The sequence below is a fragment of the Lathamus discolor genome, chromosome 1, assembly GCF_037157495.1.
Source record: "Lathamus discolor isolate bLatDis1 chromosome 1, bLatDis1.hap1, whole genome shotgun sequence".
NCBI lineage: Eukaryota > Metazoa > Chordata > Aves > Psittaciformes > Psittacidae > Lathamus > Lathamus discolor.
This window is the reverse complement of record NC_088884.1, coordinates 84841980-84860921: the sequence shown is the minus strand read 5'-3', so window position 1 is coordinate 84860921 and position 18942 is coordinate 84841980. Positions and strand designations below refer to the sequence as shown.

General features: G+C 38.7%; 1 protein-coding gene and 1 long non-coding RNA gene across 13 annotated transcripts in view; one reads left to right on the top strand and one right to left on the bottom strand.

The window, feature by feature from the left end:
- Positions 1-18942, bottom strand: part of SOX5 (SRY-box transcription factor 5) — a 651142-nt gene that overhangs the window by 449732 nt on the left and 182468 nt on the right. For 11 of the 12 annotated variants that reach the window (XM_065683868.1, XM_065683903.1, XM_065683877.1 and 8 more), the window contains one exon: positions 7163-7225. The gene's annotated coding sequence lies outside the window, so the exon portion shown is untranslated. Of the gene's footprint in view, positions 1-6564; positions 6708-7162; positions 7226-18942 lie in introns of all 12 variants that reach the window. The other variant, XM_065683944.1, reaches the window with a different exon arrangement.
- LOC136016578 (uncharacterized) lies at positions 1647-17333 on the top strand. Its single transcript, XR_010613658.1, has 4 exons — positions 1647-1863; positions 2682-2989; positions 3951-4059; positions 17287-17333. It is a non-coding gene; the product is annotated as an uncharacterized LOC136016578 (long non-coding RNA).

Here is an 18942-nt window from a genome sequence, read left to right as displayed (position 1 = left end):
ATGTAAATGATCTAAAAATCCACCTAATCCCTGGGCCTCCACCTTCAACTGGTTAGGCATTTCTAAAGGCCTAGAGACATCCAATAAGACAACACTTAGGTTAGGGATAATGCAGAATTTAGGCATAAATTCTGGTTGAAAACTGCCCTTAATGCACTCACGTATCTTTTCTGCCTTACTTCTTGCAGCCAAAGCACACCATGGAGCTCTTAGCTAGAAACCGAGGCTGCAGCCAAGCATCACAGAGGATAACCTGTCCTGGGTTTACCAGGAGCCGTTTTGCTCCTTCTTAGTAACTGGTGCAAGCTCTGTGTTTTGACTTCCAGCCTGGGCAGAGAGCTGATAACACCGATTGTTTTTAATTGTTATTAAGTAATGTTTATTCTGGCCAAGGACTCTGTGAGTCTCATGCTTTGCTGGGGACGAGGGGAGGCTGGGAGGAAGCAGAGACAGGACACCTGACCCAAGCTAGCCAACGAGGTATTCCATACCACAGCACGTCATGCCCAGGGAGGTAACTGGGAGTCACCCGGAAGGGCACACTCTCTCTTCGGCAGGGGGGGGTCGAACTCGTTCGGCGGTGGTATCGTATTCTCTTGTTATTTCCTTTACCATTATTATTATTGGTGGTAGCAGTAGTGATTTGTGTTATACGTTAGTTACTAAACTGTTCTTATCTCAACCCGTGGGAGTTGCATTCTTTTCGATTCTCCTCTCCGTCCCTCCAGGAGCAGGGGGAGGGCAAGAAGGGGGGGGGGGAATGAGTGAACGAGGTCTGTGGTTGGGTTTAAACCATGACACAACCCCACATGGGCTCAGCTGCACAATCAGGGCTTCAGTCTGTCAACTCCTAAAGCAGCAATCCCTCCCTCATCCATAAGTGAAATAGAACATGTACAAATATCTGTAATAAGAATAAAAATAATGGAAAAGTTTTCATTGAAACAAAATGCCCCTCAGGTAAAGGCCTGATACTGAGATGTTACTTCTTCAAGAAAAGAAAAAAATAGTTGCCTTCCTCCCTTAGTTGCTTCATCTTCCTCATAACAAACTGTTTTGTGATCATTACAGAGGTATGCACTGTAGAAATAATGCTGAGAGTAAGAAACATAGAGGCTAAGTTTTTCATTTAGTTTCTGAAAGTGAAAAAACTCTTGGGTAAAAAACACCACCTCTGCTTTTTCTTAGCTAGATATGGGTTGAAGCACTTAGTGTTAGGCTACATCTGCATGTACATTATAAAATTACCATGCTGTTACAGTTATTGTTGACAAACCTCTTCAAAAGATTGTGTTTTCTGTCAACTGTGAAATGTAGCATGTTTACACAAACCACAAAATAAGATGCTCCTCGCCCTACTGTTTGAAGTCCACACTTTATGAAACTATCATTAGATTGTTATTTTACTATAAAAGGTTGGAAAACAAAATACTGCTCTCAGAAAATTACACAAAACCCGTGGGTTTTTTTAATATATATATTCAGGTCTCATTTACCCTTATATTTGACACAAATGAAAATAAAACAGCATTTTAGGCTCCTGGAAATGACAATATCATGTTATCTAGATAAGTAACACAAAGCTATTATTGAAATTCTGATTGCATTTGCTTACTGGTAAAGGAAAATTACCTGTAATGCATAGTTTAAATAATTACTTTTAAACAAAAGCTTCTTTTCTACACTGCTTATTTATCTTCTGAGACCAGCTCAGCAGGGCTATGTATTTTATTAAAATTGCCTTCAGACTGCTAATGGCGGTGTGTGTGTTAACACAGGAGAAAGGATGACCATTTGACTCCTGTTCCTAACGTTGGGAGTTGGTCCAGATACTGAAGAGCCAGAAGTCTGCTGAGCATTCGAGTATGTTACCAACACTTGGTTTCCTAATGATAACTGGAAATGGTATTTCAGGATGAGGGGTCAGACTTAATCTGGAAAGCTTATAATTGTTCTTACAACAGCAGCAACGGCGACAAAATCTGAAATCCCTTTTACTAACATTTCACTTGATATCATGTCTTCCGACAGGAAATAACTTTGTAAGCTCTTGACCAATATTTCTCTGTTCTCCTTCTCTTGCACTCAACCTTGGATGTTCTCCTTGCTATATCAGGAAATGGCATAACAACTGTGAGCTACTCTGTGGTGAGTTTATGTGGTGGATAACCAACACAAATCATCCAGATAACTTTCTGGTAGATCTTGCTTCCTCTCAGAGGAAGCCACAGTCTAAATGCACTTTGATCAACAAAGTGTAGGCACTGAAATCTGAGGTCCTCCTTCCGGAGAAGCCGTGGAGCAAACACACACCTGCACCAGTGGCTGCAGCTATAAGTCTTGGGCGCAGGCCTTATCGGCCCCATGGGAGCAGGCTTTGAAGCTCGGTTTGGTCACTCTTTCCATCACCACCAAGTTTTTCATGTGAAAAGCATGTGCATCCACATTCTCACATCCTTCCATTATGCAAGTTTATTTGCTTGATTAAATCTTTCTATGCTTATATGTGCTTACTTATTCACACAGTTAGATTCCTCTGTGTTTAACGTCTTTTTCTTTAAAGTGATTAAAACTCTAGAAATGAAACCCTATGATTTTTCACTTGAGCAACTTCATGTGAGCTACTTACACTTCAGAACTGAATTTGCTAAATAAGGTGGTCTCTTTTCTCTGTTGAACAGGTATCTTACTAGAAGCAGAAAAGGAGACAAAACCTTCCTGGAGCTTTGTAAGAGATCACAATATTGACCAGAGAGAAAGAAGGATTTGTCCATTGCATTGGCCCTGTATTTTGGAGAAGCTTAACACCTCCTGAAAGCTGTATTTGCTGGAATGTTAACTAACTTTTAAATGATGCTTAAAGGAAACCACTGAAAATGCTCATTAGCTGATTTTGACAAGTTCTCAGGTGCCCACAACGGCATGCCAGCTTTAAAAGAAGACTTACTCATGACCTTTGAAAAACAGTCCAGAGGCACACTACCTCCAGGTAAGCTGGACCAACACCTCCCTGTGGAAAGCAGCATAATTAAACATGCACAGAAAGATGGAAAGCTCTTGACTAATTTATTTTTCCTAAATAAAGAGCATTTCCCCTTTCAAAAAAAAAAAAAAAAAAAAGGAAAAAAAAAAAGAAGAGCAAGAAGTTCACACCCACACATAAGCCTCAAAGCCAAAGAAAGGCAAAGTTTTTCAGAAACCCTGCCCTTCAGAGGGCCCAACTACACCAGGGCTGGTGAGATCCTGCAGACCAGGACTGGAAACAGCAACAGGACTTTCCACCAAGAAGCCTGAACGAAACGCTTGAGCTTTTAACACTGATTCACCCGCATTAACCAGTTTTCAGAAAGAAAATAATGCATCTAAAGTGTACTCATGTACAGGACACATATAAAACCCAACTTGTTCATTTAGTTTAATTTCGCCAAGACTCTAGTGACACCTTCGCACTTTCAATCTCATCTCAGCTTCCCTAGCAACAGTGCTTTCAGCAAGAGGTCACATTTGATCAGTCATCTACTCTGCTATTCCTTAGACACATGTGATTTTCATTGCTTGCGATACTTAGGCAAGAGATCTCCACCCATCCCACATAATGTGATACTCAAACCCTTCAAGATTATTTAAAAAATACGTGGTCTTGGTTGCATTGAAACTTTTTTAGGAAGAGAAACTTAAACCAATAGTTTCTGGTTGTCAGAATGGGTCATGTGAAAGGACATTTCACATGTTTTCAGGTGCACTCAGCTTCTTTAGTTATCCTTTCCTGTTTGGTCTTATTTTCATGGATATATCAGTGGAGGATGTGCATTACTTTAGCTTGTGTAATCTGTGAATAGTCTGCACTGATTCTCAGTTACCTGAGATAATGCTGGGTGCAAAAGGAAAGGACAAGAACTTTATCCTAAGTCTCTTCAGTGCTATAAATTCATCCTAATTCCTTCTTATAGGTGACTGTTCTCGCAGTTGAAATCCACGAAGACATAAGAGTAATCACCCTCAAATATGAACACTCCAATCAAACGTCACAGTATGCTTGGACTTGCTCCTTTACACCTGGTGAGTCAAATATTCAGTCACACAGAGGTACCCCACTCGCCAACCACTCTTGCAAACAAGTCCTGGTTACAAAAACTAGCACAAAACAAACCATAACCAGAGCCTCCATGCAAATGAAAAATTCAGATTTCAAAGTTGAGGATGACACAGAAAACAAATGGTGTGCAAGAACAGGGGCTTCCTCCCTCTCACAGCCACACTCAGAAATGTATGCAAATATTGTGAGCTTGCAGATTACCAATTTAGCAGTTGGTTTTATTTTGAGACTTTCTGGAGGAGAAGTAATACAGTAACAGCAATTTCTCCCAGCCCACTTCCTACTGTTGCCACACAAACAGACTCAAATTTTCAGGTTGACCGAAACCAGATCTAGAACAGAAAATGGGAGTATAATGAGAATTTATCAAACTAGAAGCAAGACCTGAGGTGAGTGTGCAACCTCAGACAAACTTCTCATTGTTTCATAGAACTACACTCTGCAGCCTACAATGGGGGTCCAAATTGCAGACTACAGATTTAACATGCTTTACCACATCTGTGTGGAGGAAGTTTCTGCAACTGTACCAATGCCCACTCTTTCTCATCAAAATCATATAGAGGGGAGTCATAAAAATTCTAACTTTATTTGGGAAAAGGCTGAATCATTTGTTTTTAATGACTAAGACAACCTACCCAGAAAAAATACCAACATCCCCTCTATTTCAATCTCTGCTTTTCATTTCCATCAGTAAGACAAGTTCTGCCACATGGTTCAAATTTTTTTTTTTGAGATTAATCTTTCTACTGTCATTTCTTTTTAATATGATGTTAAACTGGAGGGATAAACAAGGATATATACGTCTATACATATATTTGTATATACATGAACATGCTGTATTTGACAGTTGTCATCTCCACCTTTTCATGTCACTTGTTACCACTAACTGCAAACTCTTTGTAGGGAATACCATGCCTTTCTGTTCATACTGGCACTTACAGTCCAAATTTGATCAGAGTTTACAGTAACATAATGGTTATATGCTAAGGAACTGTAATAAGAAATCACTTACTCTTCATGTTGTGTGGAAGGGCACAGCTATGAAAATCAAAAGGAGTACATAGGAAAACAAATTTGTAAATATTTGAGAGTTGAATGTATCCTGATCAAAGGCAGTGGAAACAGAGGCTGAGCCTGAAGAATTATGTCAAGTCTGCCATACTTTAACTACCAGTTCCTAGCAGACAACTAAACTGTTATGAAATAGCACAGAAACTGAGCTTTAATACTAAACATATGACCCAGAACACATAAGGAGACAGCCTGATGCATTTCACTGGTTTGCATGGAGATGATGTAACTTCACAGCAAGAAACAGATGCCAGTATATGGTTCTGAAAATTTCAAGAAACCAATAAAGCACTAGCAAATTAAAACAACAGAAACATCCAAACCCAGAAGATAAATTTTTCCAAACCAAGCAACTCATCCTTAATCATCTTCATGTACAGCTTCATAGAGGTCTATTAGTGACATATGCAGTGAAAACACAAATACTTCATTCTCAGACCAAAAGTTTTGCAACTGAAAATTTGTTTTTACAATGCTGCCATTTAGTTAGCATTGATAAGTCCTCTCATAAGTGCTAGGGACCAAATTATTTCAGATTAGAAAATGATTTATTGTTTTATCAGCCACGAACTTCTTTTGACCTCTGAGTTTGAGCCAAGCTTGCTCTACGTGCCTGCAAGCTCTCAGCCACAGCAGTTAGTTATTTCTCATGTGATGTGTTGCTAAAAGCCCCCTCCAAAAAGCAGTACAACAGTGCTATGCTAAAGGCTGTGCGGATGAGTAAGGGAGGCACTTGCTACCCACAGAGCTTATTATCCCCATGTCAGACAAAGCATGATAGGTGGACCCAGCAGGAAATTTCAAATGGCCAATACTTATTTTGGTTATTTACATCTTCTGGAATACTGAATATTAAAATTCAAATGTATTCTCACAAATTTGTAGGAGGGGGAGGAAAATACAGGATTCTTGCTACAGCGTGCTATGAAGAGAGGTAGAGAAGCAGAAATACATCAGTCACTGCCTGCTTGGATAAACTCTGTTTTTTAAGACAGTCATAGTGACTCTTACCGCAGTTTCACTCAGGCGCATCTTACGTATCAATAGCTTTATCTCAGTAAGAATCCAGAAAAGATTGCAGAACAATGTATATAATTGACTGGATCAGTAGCTACACCTGTTATTAAGATTACTTGACAGAAGCTATTAAACAACTACCTGCAGTTGTTCATATTCTGCCAATATTTTGCCGTTTTGGCTGATTTATCTATGATGCATGACAGCCACAGGCTGAGCATTTTGGAAACAGTACAACTTTTTCCAATAAAAAGCTTAAGGAATATTATGTTTAAAATTCTTCAAGCTCTTCCTCTGAAAAAAAGCACTCTGGCACTTCAAGGTTCAGAGGAAGGTTCGAAAACTGGTAGCCTGGTTATGGCTTTTGTCCCCAGATATACCTCAAGTAAGCCCCTTGGATCAGTCTTGGAAACCAGTTTTTAACCTCAGTGCTTGGCTTTCCGAAGTTGTTATTGTCCTTTCAGCACAGTTTTTACATGAGAGCAAGTGTTGTATCTTGATTATACTGCATTCCACCTCCACCCTGTTTAAAAACCATGTAGAAGAGGAAATGAGACTAAAGTAATCAAATGAGTCTTCATAGAAGAGAATGCAGCAAAGTTACAGATATCACACAAGTACCTTAGTAAAACATTTCTTGAAGTAATGCAAACACCAGCTCAGCTGCCCACACAACAGTTGCCACCCCTGAACTGGCCAACTTTGTCCAAGTACATGCTGCCACCTATTATTCCAGATTATTATTCCCCAGCCTTTATTGCATTTCTCAGTCCACCCTTTCCCTGGCATGGAAGCACTTCTGCCTTCATCGCAGGTGAGGAACCAACAAAGTGAAGCATTTGCCCGCAGTTATGCAGAAAGGCTGTGAAGGAAAAGAGAACTCAACCTGACTCTGCAGGTCATGGGCAAGCCTTGTCTCAGATCTGAGCCAGCCCAGCTGAACCACCTCGCCAGCGAGTAAGAAAACACATATCTTACCTGCCAAGTCTCCCAGCTTAAATTCTCAGTTCCTCTTCTTTTTGTTTTCTTCTGATTCCAACACTGAAGGCAGGGAGGAGAAAGAAAAGAAAAAATATATCAAAGGAAGAGCCACAACCATCTCATTCAAAACTTTCTTCTCATTCAGTTTTATCCTGAGAAAAAATCTCAGGGAAATAAGTGGGGTTTCTCCAATCATTTTTCCACAAATTCAGGTCAGGCCCTTAGCAAAGGTCTCCCTAAAATATGAGGAGAGGGAGAGGGGATCTCACTACAGGAAAACTAAACTGAGGGAAACAAGGAAATACTCTTCTTTCCTTGCTTCCTTAATTTGGGTATTAAGGAAAAGATGGGGATTAGGATCCCAGTACAGCAAGATGCTTATTCACAGAACTGTAGTAATACATGTAATTCTATGTAACTTTAATTAATTGGAATTCTCTACTTAGACACAAACTCACACAGGAACCTTCAGGGCCTACAGAGGGGAAAAAAGGAGAGAGAGAGGCAAATGGGAAACTGAACCAGAGTTAGTTGAAATCAATAGAAAGACTGACAGCAATTTCAGTGGACTTTGGATCACACCCAAAGCAGCAGAAGAAGAAAAGATGAAGCAGGAACAGGGAAAATAAATGAGAGAGCAAATTAATAACTTCCAAGAAATATTATTAGTAGAACTTGAGAATAGCTAGGGAATTGCAGGAGGAGGGTTAGATTCTGATCTTCAGGCTCATAAATGCTGGATTGCTCCATCAAGATCAATGGAGTAGTTTTAGATTTACATCAGTGTAACTAAGAACAAAATCAAATTAAGGAGTACAGAGTAACTGGAGAAAAACCAAACATTATTGAGCGTTCCAACACTGGGAGGCACTCAGATACTATAGTGCTGAAGGCCATGTTAGTAGATTGATTAAATGTTTGATCCATCAGTAGGAGGTTTATCCAATATGGGGAGGGAACAGTCTAAGTCAAGACTACTAATCAGCTATTATTTTTATTTTCTGCATGCTATAAATATACAAAGGAGATGCTTTATAGGATTTGCAGTAATAAGAATTCCCAATTGTTTCCCATTCTTGAGATTAGTTTTAATGTATTTCTTCAACATTTTAAAGGTGTTTTGCAGAAGTATTTTGAAAAAAAGTTTTCATAACAAAATCCCAGGACTTTCATGTTCTCATTTACATCATCTCTCATTCGAGTCTTACAGATGGATACCAAACATTATAAAAACTAAACCCAGAGCCATTTATACTAGGACACATGCACTGCTTTTCTTGGGCAAACAACAGAGACTTTTTCTACACTTCATTGCTCAGCTCATGAGTTTTATACGTGACAGCGTGAAAGTGGCAGTTTCTTTTTAACAGTTTCATGCTTTCACAAACACTGACTAGTTTTGCTCAGAAACCTACTTTCACTAAAGCATTGACATTCCTCATGTCAGGTACCCTCTGCCTCTGTTCTAAAAACACAAACTTTAATAAAAATTAAAGGCTGTGACTTGAGTTATCTTTCTTATCTTTTATTTACTTATTTCCTTCTGAAATAACTGCAATTATCACATTGTACCTAAGTCCCTACTATGATTTCAAATAACTTGAATATCACCTGGCTTCACTACAAATAAAAATTTATTCCATCCAGCCTCCGTTTCATTTCCATTCTACAAAATCCACCCATTTCTAATGATACTGGCAACAAAGCTAGTCACATTTTTTGACATCTCTGTCTCCCACATAAGCATGCATCTTTTCATTTTTTAGTAGATAGCCTTCAAGGCACAGAGAAGAGAGGGCTACTACTAGTAACCCAGGTAAATCTATTTAATCTCAAATTGTAGAGATTTATGTTTAAACAAGTGAAACAAGAGGTTCTGTCTAGTTGCTGCTCCCACAGGTAAATTTTGATTAGCAATTACAAATTCAGTCCTTAAATTCCAACTGATAAAACTAAAAGTTTTTTTTTTCTTTAAAGTAAGTTCATAAAAGATAAAATAATATTTTAAAGTCCCTCCAAGGTAGAATACCAATTTCATTTTGGAGAACATATAACATCGTTATCTAGATTCTTTTGTAATAGGATCTACCCAGACTTTTCAACATATAAGGCAGGATATATATATAATGAGAACAAGAGGGAAATTCCCTAAAATGCTGTGGAGCAGTAAGCCACAAGCTACACCTCTCCGTATAAAAGGTGAATTTGTTTTTCATATATGTGCATTTATAACAGGATTGTGTTGAACATAGCATGACACACAAAATACTGTCCAACTAACATTTTTCTACTAGTTTGTGTACCACTGACGAGTGAAAAGACTTGGGTCCTATTCGAAGATCTAATGATCACAAGTGCAATTATTATTAGTCAACCTATTATTATAGCATTTACAGCATTATTTATAGCATTTCCCTGGGAGTTACATGGGTTTTGATTACCAATGCTTGCCTGTGGTGGGATCAGAAAGATATGATACAAAACACTGTGTTAGGGAACTTCAGAAAGTTCCACCTGCATATAGATTTGAGCATGTTTGCTCAACTTTAGTCAGAGATTAGCCGCTTAACTATATTACAAAAAAAAAAAAATTGCTGCAGATTACAGGTTAGTAAATAGGCCACCAGTGCATGTACCTATGACCAAAACTTAGAGCTTAGTGTCTTGGGTGTAGCAGCATTTGTACTTGAGAATTATCATCTGCTACATAGAGGAAATGGAGCAGAAAACTTCTCTGTAAGTCACCATTTCCCTTTCTTCCATCTCCCAGAAATAAACAAATTCAAGATATTGTGAAAGATTTACAGTAAGACCCATGCAAAACTTTCACCACAAAATGTAAAAATCCCTCATGCTTCATTACAAATCTGAAAAACAAGGCAGCATCAGCAAACACCTTTCACACGATTAAGAGTGTCAAAACAGAAACTAAAGAAAAGCTCTGAGATTGAGAAATAATTATGATTTTAAGAAGAAATTATTCAAGGTAGAATGTTTTTTTTATGTTGTGGCCAAAAACCCAGGAAAATTAATATTTTCAGAAACTGAAAATCATCTCGATGGGTAAGAACTCTGACATCTTTAATTTATGTTTAGTAGCATCATATCTTTAGATGCAAACAAACAACTTGTCTCAACAGTTGAAAAGACTTAATAATTCAAAAGGATTTCAGGGGTTCTGGAAATCTGAAGTTCATCTAGAATTTATTATACAATAGAAAAGAAAAAATACCAAAGCAAGCCACCTACATTAACTACCCACAAAATCTGCATCTGCCCTCCTTCTTCTGTTTTGGTGATCACAAGACTTTACTTTGGAAGTAGTCCCATCACTTCAGCGATTCTCCTCCCAGACAATTCTGGGATTCTCAATTTTATGTTTTTCAAGTCCTAGATAGTGATCTCTCAAAGGCAGGTACTGCCATCATGCAAACTGTCCATGAAGTGCCTGCTGCAGTGGATTTTCCAGTTTCCACCTGCAGTTTTAAGATACTGCTACCCGAGATGCTACAATAGAACACATTAACATCCCTCAAACTTCTTTTTCTCCAGCATTGATGTTATGCATTTAAGGAAAGAAAGTGCAAAGTTAGACACTTAGAGTCATAGAATCATTAAGGTTGGAGAAGACTCTTAAGGTTAATACTGGGACTCAATGAGCTAACACTACTGAAGTCCACCACTAAACCAAATCCCTGAGCACTGCCACATCTACATGTCTTTCAAATACCTTCAGGGGTAGAACTCAGCCACTTCTCTGAACAGCCTATGCCTGTGCTCAACAACTCTTTCTGTGAAGGAATTTGAGCTTGAACCTATAAAAGCCTGGAAAAGCAACTTGAGAAGTGTAAACTGCTCTGTTCACCTCAGTGAGGTGTTAACACTGATAACCCAAGAATGGCAATAACAGGATTGAAGTTTAAACTATTACAAGACTTATGTATGAAAACAGCACAGGTTGTACAATGCGCTACATGACTTCCCACTCTGATGTTGTAGGCATGTGCCATTTGAAAGATGATAACCTGTTTACTCTCCTCCCATTTAACAAGGAACCAGTCTCGCAGAGCTCAGCAGAGCACAACTAGCACCCAAACAAGAAAGGGATGAATCCAAGTGATTCAACAGAGTTCAAAAACAACAACACACTTAAGTGACCTGCATGAGTGAAGCTGATTTTGTAGGCAACCTCAGAAGGGTATTTTTTACCCTTTTCTGCCCTTCTCTATTCTCACTGCAATACATGTACTGAAAATGTCTTACATCAAATATGGCAGAACCACTAATAGTCCATTTGCACTCTGAGTGAGCTTGGCTAATGAATCCAAATGAGAGCAGAAGAAAGCCACAAAATGACAGATATTTAATATCCTTATATTTTCTAGTAATAGTGTAATTGTGATTAATGTTTACTTTGTTGTGTATTTTATTGTTGAGTATTTAAGTCCTCTGGGATCCTTTTGGGATATACAGCACTATATAAATGTAAGTTGTTATTATCAAATAACAATCATCAGCCGTTTAAATTATACAATAGCTACCTGATTAAACTTAACCAAATTAAATCTCTGATAAAAAAATGATTATATATACTCTAAATTACTTTTCCCCTGTTCAAACCCCCCAAATTCTTTGCATCGAGTATGCAATTGCCCTGCAACACCTGGAGTTTAATCCTGCAGTACTGAAATCAGTTAGGATTTTTGCCATTGCTTTTGACAGAGAGCCGGTAAGACACTTGGAAAAGGGTTAAATACCTCAACAGTTTTATCCTTCTGAAGCTGCAAAATTAAGATCTTATTTCCCCAAATCATTTGATAGATTAGTTATCCTTATTTCTAGTACTGATCCTGCAGTGTCTGTAAGAGTCATTTTGGCTGTATCACCAGTTATATATATGCTGTATGTCTGAGAAGTTATTCCAATATAGCAGAGACATCCCTGAGCTTACGCTAAAAACCAGTTAACTTGGTGTTGGTGCTACCAAATGGGCACAGTGTGGAACATGAAGAAGGCAAGTGACACTTCCTCTCTGTAGCCTCCTCCTCTTCTATGATATATCCACAAGGACACAGCCTTCAAGATATTTACCTTTAGTCTCGTGCATGAAATAGTCCATACAACCATAAGAGATATTTTAGGATGCAGTAGATTTTGGAAGTGCTGTTGTCAGACATACTTCAAAACCCCAAAATCACACAATCAGCAACAAGGTACAGTGACATTTTATACACAGACTCCTGTAGGAGACTATTTACTTGGCTTCAAACTGTTCGAAATCACATCTTCAAGCTTTGAATCCGCTGGAGAAAAAACTTAATTAGCTGAAAGTTTAATATGACTCTAGGACTTAAGGTTAGAGAAAACATTGCTTTTGCTCTCTCCTAATAAACACCACCAGGCAGAGGGGTGTGTGGGTGGGTGGAAACACATCTTTCCTGGTTCACCTCTGCCAAGTCATTTCCCTTGATTCTGGTTTCTCCTCTGTGTAATGGCAGTAATGGCATTAACCTCCATACTGATGAACAGCATTGTAGATGGGTCTACATTATATTTCAACGAGAACAGATCATCTTGGGGACCTATTACTACCAATAAAAAAAAAGAAAATAAATTCATTCCAGAGTCAATGACCTGTTGGCAAGTGATGACTAACCCAACTTAAATTCAGCTGTATGGGTTAAGAATACAGCTGGCCCACAATCGCTCCAGCAGAGATAGACAGACTGCTTTATGTGTTGTAAAGGCCTAATAGGGGCTGAAACATTTTTGCTGCAAAGCATTTCCCTGTGTTAAGTACAAAGGCAGGTTCAGATGACAATGTTCAAATCTGGTGACGTCAGAATAGTGCCTTACATTAGGTAGGATGAATCTGGAGCCACAACCTTGATTTTAATCAGCTCTGGATTCTTATGATTTTTTTTTTTTTTTCGGGGAGGGAGAGGGTGGTGAAGGGATGGCAAATTATCCATGGTTTGATCTGCACTTCCTACCTTTTCATGCTTCCTCCCCAAAGTTTTGTTTTGTTTTTTTTTTTAATTGAGAAATTATAGTAGGTCGATTTTTAAGTCAAAACATCTACTAAAAACCATTACCCTCAGAAAATAACTTTAACAGTTTCCCCCACCAGAAGTATAAATATTTTGTTTCAAAGCTTATATTTCAAACAAAAAAAAGTTCAATTTTAATGTAAAAATTATTCATTTTCATTTTAAATAAAAATAACTGATGGGAGAAAAGAAGGTGCATCTTTGAGAACTGAATGTTAATCCTCTAAGGTATGGACTAAGTTCACGCTAGCTAAGATCCCCCTCTCGAGCAATGTAAACAACAACAACAATGATATACCATAGACCTTTCACATACACTTAATGACTTCAGTGGCGCGCAGCCAGCTTTCACCAGCTGAGAATCTGGGACAGAAGCTCCAGCTGAAATCAGGGCTCCCTTGTAAGAATCTCTCTATACATGCAAAGCAAGAGACAGCCCTCACAATACAGCTAATAAATCAAAAAGACAGCATAACCCAAAGATGAGTAGAGATTATTATTAAAGGGAGCTTAAGTGCCTGTCACAAAAATGACAAAGAAATCTGATGAAAACCAAGGCATGGATTTCTTGAGTTCCGAGCTCCCAATTAATGCTTCCTGTCTTTAGGCAATTTCTTGCAGTCAGAATGGAAGCAAAAATTTAATGAATTAATAATAACCAATACTGTTTAAGTACAGTAGTCACATACCAAAACTCCACATTCGAAAGCTAACTGATATTAAAGTGTTACCCACTGATCTTTCCTGCTTGTTGGAGCATACTGTTGGTAGTGTTCTTCAGCTGCAGGTGGTGGTGGATGATCACACACGTGTGGACTCACAGGTTTCCCCTGAGGTACAAGTCCTCCATCAGCACTGAGACTGCCTGAGCCACGAGAAAGCAGTCTTTTATTTGACACGTCTCCATAATGTGTCAGCAGAAGAGCACAGGGTGCTATCCATCAGTCAAGCCTGACACACCATCCTGACACATCAGTTAGCTAGGAGTTGGAAGGCTAAGTCAAGGGTGATATCTTGAGGTGAGAAAAGGATCTAGGAGGTGAGGAGGTGTGGGGAGGGAAAGAGGGAAGGGCGGAGGTGGTATGAGATCCATATTGTTGTTTCACTGGAAGGACACAGCGTGTCATAATGAATTACCATTAATTTGCACCAGCAGTACAGTTAGACTGAGACCAGCAAGCAATGATGACAAACAGCACTAGCAAGATCACATAATGAGGGGGCAAGGCTGCTTCACTGGAGCCGCTTCACTCAATTAGTGGACAAGGCTTTTAATGCTGCTATGCACAACCAAAGCAATTTTGATTACTTAGAGATAAGTCTCCATTTAAAATGAGTCAGAAGCTGAAATGTTGGGGTTTTGTCGTGTTTTTGGTTTTTTTTCTTTTAATATAATTTCTCTACAGAGTATTTGAATGGTAATAAGCTATCTGAAAGCTAGGCACATTATTCTCTCTTTGTGCCTAAGTAATGTTGAAATACACTTCCGAAAATAAGATCAAAGTAGTATCCATTCTAGCAAACAAATCTGATAAAAATATAGCAAGTAATCAATACTATGCCAAAAGTGAGGGCCAAATTTTGCTTTTATTCACTGTGATTTAACTCTGAAACTTTGGAAGCGGATTTTGGTAGAACAGCAAGAGTTTCATAACAGCACACTTAGGCCTGGAGCAGCAGCATGTTTTGCTCATATCCTCTTGTGCTAGGTTTATAGTTAGTGGTTTGATTGATTCTGTTAGCCAAAGACCAAAACTACATCACCTCCTGAGTAGTATATAACTTTTTTCTTTGTTCCTTTGTTTAATGTGGGGTTTAGGTGGTTGATATTTAGGAAGTATGATTTGATCTCAAGAAACTCACAAAAACTGAGCAAACTCTGTTAAAGTTCATTAAAAGGCTTCTGAGTTGCTTCTACTAGCTCATATCCAAACCTTAGCTTCCACTGTTCAAAGAGGAGTTGTAGAAGCAGCTGTGGCTTAAGGGTATTTTTGCTGGGCAAAAAGAAGGTGCTGCTAGCAGTTTAAAAGTGCTGCTGCCAAACAATGTGCTGCTGCCAAACTCTCCTTACCATTGTATCTTACAGATTAAACTACTGGCCAAGATCAGGAGAACCACAATTTAAATGAAACATGATCTGGAGCACAGATCTGTGTGCGTACCACATCCTAGTATCTGCCCTAACCAGTAGAACATTATGTTCTGCTTGTCAGTAGCACTTTCCAGTCAAGGCTTTGCATAAACACTTAGATATTCCTTGGCATAGAGAGTGGAATGGAGTTACCTATTTTCACAGACAGCATCCTGCTCCATGAATGTACGTACATATGTGTACATACATACAGCCTAAGAATGTGGTGCGAGAAGAGGAAAAACTACATTCAAGACTTTTCTTCAATTTAGGAAGAAAGAAGAACATGGATCTCTTTTGTGCCTATGAGTAGTCCTTGTCACTAGCTGTATAGTTATGGAGCCTTCTTGGAAATCCCACCAAAAAGCTTTTTCACATGTATTGAAATGAATCATTTTGATCTTCAGAATTTTATTTTCATCTTTATTTTGGCTGAAATTACTTATCAGATTTGACCCAAATTCCTGAAGAATTTCAGCTGCTTAGAAACTGAATTTTTGGATGCATAAATTTGTTTCTGTGGAAAAAACCTCTACCCAAATATGCAACACTTCAGTACTTCATCAAGATATCTTAGAAGTGGGTGGAGAGGATTGTGGGGGTGGGGTGCAGTTGAGAGAAAGGGATTCCTTATCATAGAATCAAGAGAGATTGTTTATCACCCACACTTCTCCCTATATCTGATCTAGCAAAAAGCTGGATTTTTCCACCAGACTCTGAAACACCTGGTAATGCCCAGTGACTGTGGCAGAGTACTCAAATCAACAGACCACATGTCTGATGCCTTAAGGACACAAAGTAGGATATAGGCTTTGCCTAAAGCACAGAACCAGGAACATTTTAAACTGTTTCATTTCTCAGCTCCAGTACAGCTATGTATGTATAATTTATTTAAGATTTAACTCGGCAGGGTGGCTGCATGCAATCAGCATACTGGTTTTGTGAAGGTTCCCTCCTATTGCCCCTTAGACAGATTTTAACTGTCAGTATATTGGCCTTTTGAATTTTTGTTTTCATAATACCATAAGCTATTTGAACATACATTATTATATACTAATCATTGCTTGTCCGATTTTTTGAGTCTTACAGGCAACAGCAGAGAACAAGAAATGCAGTTTAGTTAGAACTTCAAAGCAGTGTTTCGTTATCATCCAAACTGGGGCTCTTTTATGCCTCTCTCACTATTTGGTTTTAAAAGTGAAAGGAAACCAGTTGCTTGAATTTGTTCTTTCAAATTTCCACTCACCTCCTCCTGCTCTCAACGAAGGGGCTTTATGATAATAGATAGGCTGATCTTGAGATCACAAGAGAGAGATATATTTACTGTCCTCAGATAGTCACAGTATTGCTTACATTCACATGAATTAAAGATTGCCTAAATCCTGCCTCTGAACATTTCCAAACTTTAAAAAGATAGAGATCTATATTTGAATTTCATATCTCTTTCATATCTCTATAGAGGGATGAACAAAAATACCCAATTCAGTCACACCTGAACTCTATAAAAACTGGATATTCCAAGATTTGATGCCATCCTGTGGACTTATGTATGTAACAAACCAGTCCTGAAAAACTAATGGAGAACAGCTCCACTCCACACTCATCCTTATTCCTTTTCAGGAGTGCCTTTGTATGATTTAGCTTTGCTTTTGAAATGGATTAAGTGGTGGTGAAGCAAAGTGCCCACAACAGGAACTAATGCAGAACTGTACTGTGCTTCAGTGCATGAACAAACTGTTTTTTAACCTAATACAGGGTAAGCCTGAATAATATGCTTGGATATAACAAGATGCTTGGTGCTCAGTGGAAAAATTGGGGTGAAAAATTCGATGGTTTACGTTGTGCAAAAGGTCATATTCCTATAAATATTTAGAATGGCTCCTTTGTAATTTAAAGTCCACAGATTAGCTACATTCTCTATTTCTAAACTTGAATTCCAGATTTGAATACCCCTATACTACAGATGCAGTGGAGACAGCATCTTCGCCAGGACACGCATGACTGGTGTGATGGACTTCCACTTTTACATAATGGCTCTCCAACCATTACTAGTGGTCTTGGTTCTTCCTTCCTGCTCTTCTTCTTGCCCCTGAGCCCCTTCTTTTTAACTATACAGTCCAGCCTGGACACAAGACAGCTTTTATTAAAATCCATTTAGTTCCATGAAAAGAAAAAGAAAGCCTTCTAAATAAAAGTTTATAAAGAAAATCAACAAAATCTGACATTTAACTAAGAAATTACCAATAAAAGCAAGAACTACTTAAAATTTTTACACAGAAGGAAAAGTTCACCTGGGTGGAACAATTGGTAGTGGAGCAGAGAACAAGAAACTGAAAAGGTTAAGGTTTTTCTGTATGAAAATGGTAACTTAAATACACACTCAGGGGGACAGTTATACATATGTTTTTGGACTAAAACTCTAACCTGGTATGATTAATTTTGGCCTTAGTTTTGTCAAAATATTGGAGCCCATATGGCACAAAGCAAATAATTTTACATTTTTATTTTAAACCCCTATGTGTTTTTCTTGTCTATTCCCTTCTCTTCCACCACACACACTGGCAGCCGCTACCAATACGCCAAATGCCAAATCAACCCTGCAAGCTGGCTGGCACAAGCACTCTACAATACTGGCACATGCTTCCTTTTGCAGGGGGATTCTCTCTGAAACCCTGTGGCACATCCAAGCATCCCTGCTTAGCAGCTGAGGACCCTGCCTACCCCAGTCACGTCAGCAACAGGGTGCCTTAACTGTGACTGTGCTGCCCATTTCATGACACTTAAATAAAACAATGACGCTTCACATGGGTGCATTGATTTCCCCCTCCCACCCCTAAGAATCAGTCAGTGCTTTATAATATCTTTGCATCCAGCAACAGAGAAATATTCTTACTGTGGAAAGATGCAAAACACTGCAACATGAGTAAGGGGGGGGGGGAACAAAACAAAAACCAGGAAAAAAAGAAAGACATCACTCAAGTGACTCGAGCTGAGCAAAATCCTGCACCTACAGTTGACTCCATGGAACATAGGTGCGTAAATGGAACAAAAGGATGTTACTCCACCACTTCTTGTCCATAAACCTTCAGTGAGTTGGAGGGAAATCAGGAACATGGAGGACTTTGCTTACCCTCTCAGGATTCAAACTAGTATTTGAGGCTCAAATACTAAATAATTACTTTTGCTGCCCTTATTTTCTTTTCCTGTGCATGTCACTCTAACCCATGGCACAATTTAATTTTTTTAAATATATATATGTTTTCAAATATTTTAGTTACATATTCATTCAGAGTATAAGACAGCAGGCTCCTTAAATAAGGAAACGAGTGATACTATTTTTAGACGAAGACCCAGAATGAGCATTGGAAAGTCAAGCATGCTGTACTGAACCAAAGGTGCATATACTAGTTAATAGTCTACACTTGTACATTAAGCTCATGGCCAAGGGTGAATCCTGCCTCCCAGTGTGATAAGCATCCTTTGCAGCTACAAGAACTGTGCTCAGGATCTTCATGACAGCCCTGATGGCAAGATCAAAATAATACCCCTTTTTCACTCATAGCAGAAAATGGTGAATTCTTCATTCATGACAGCCT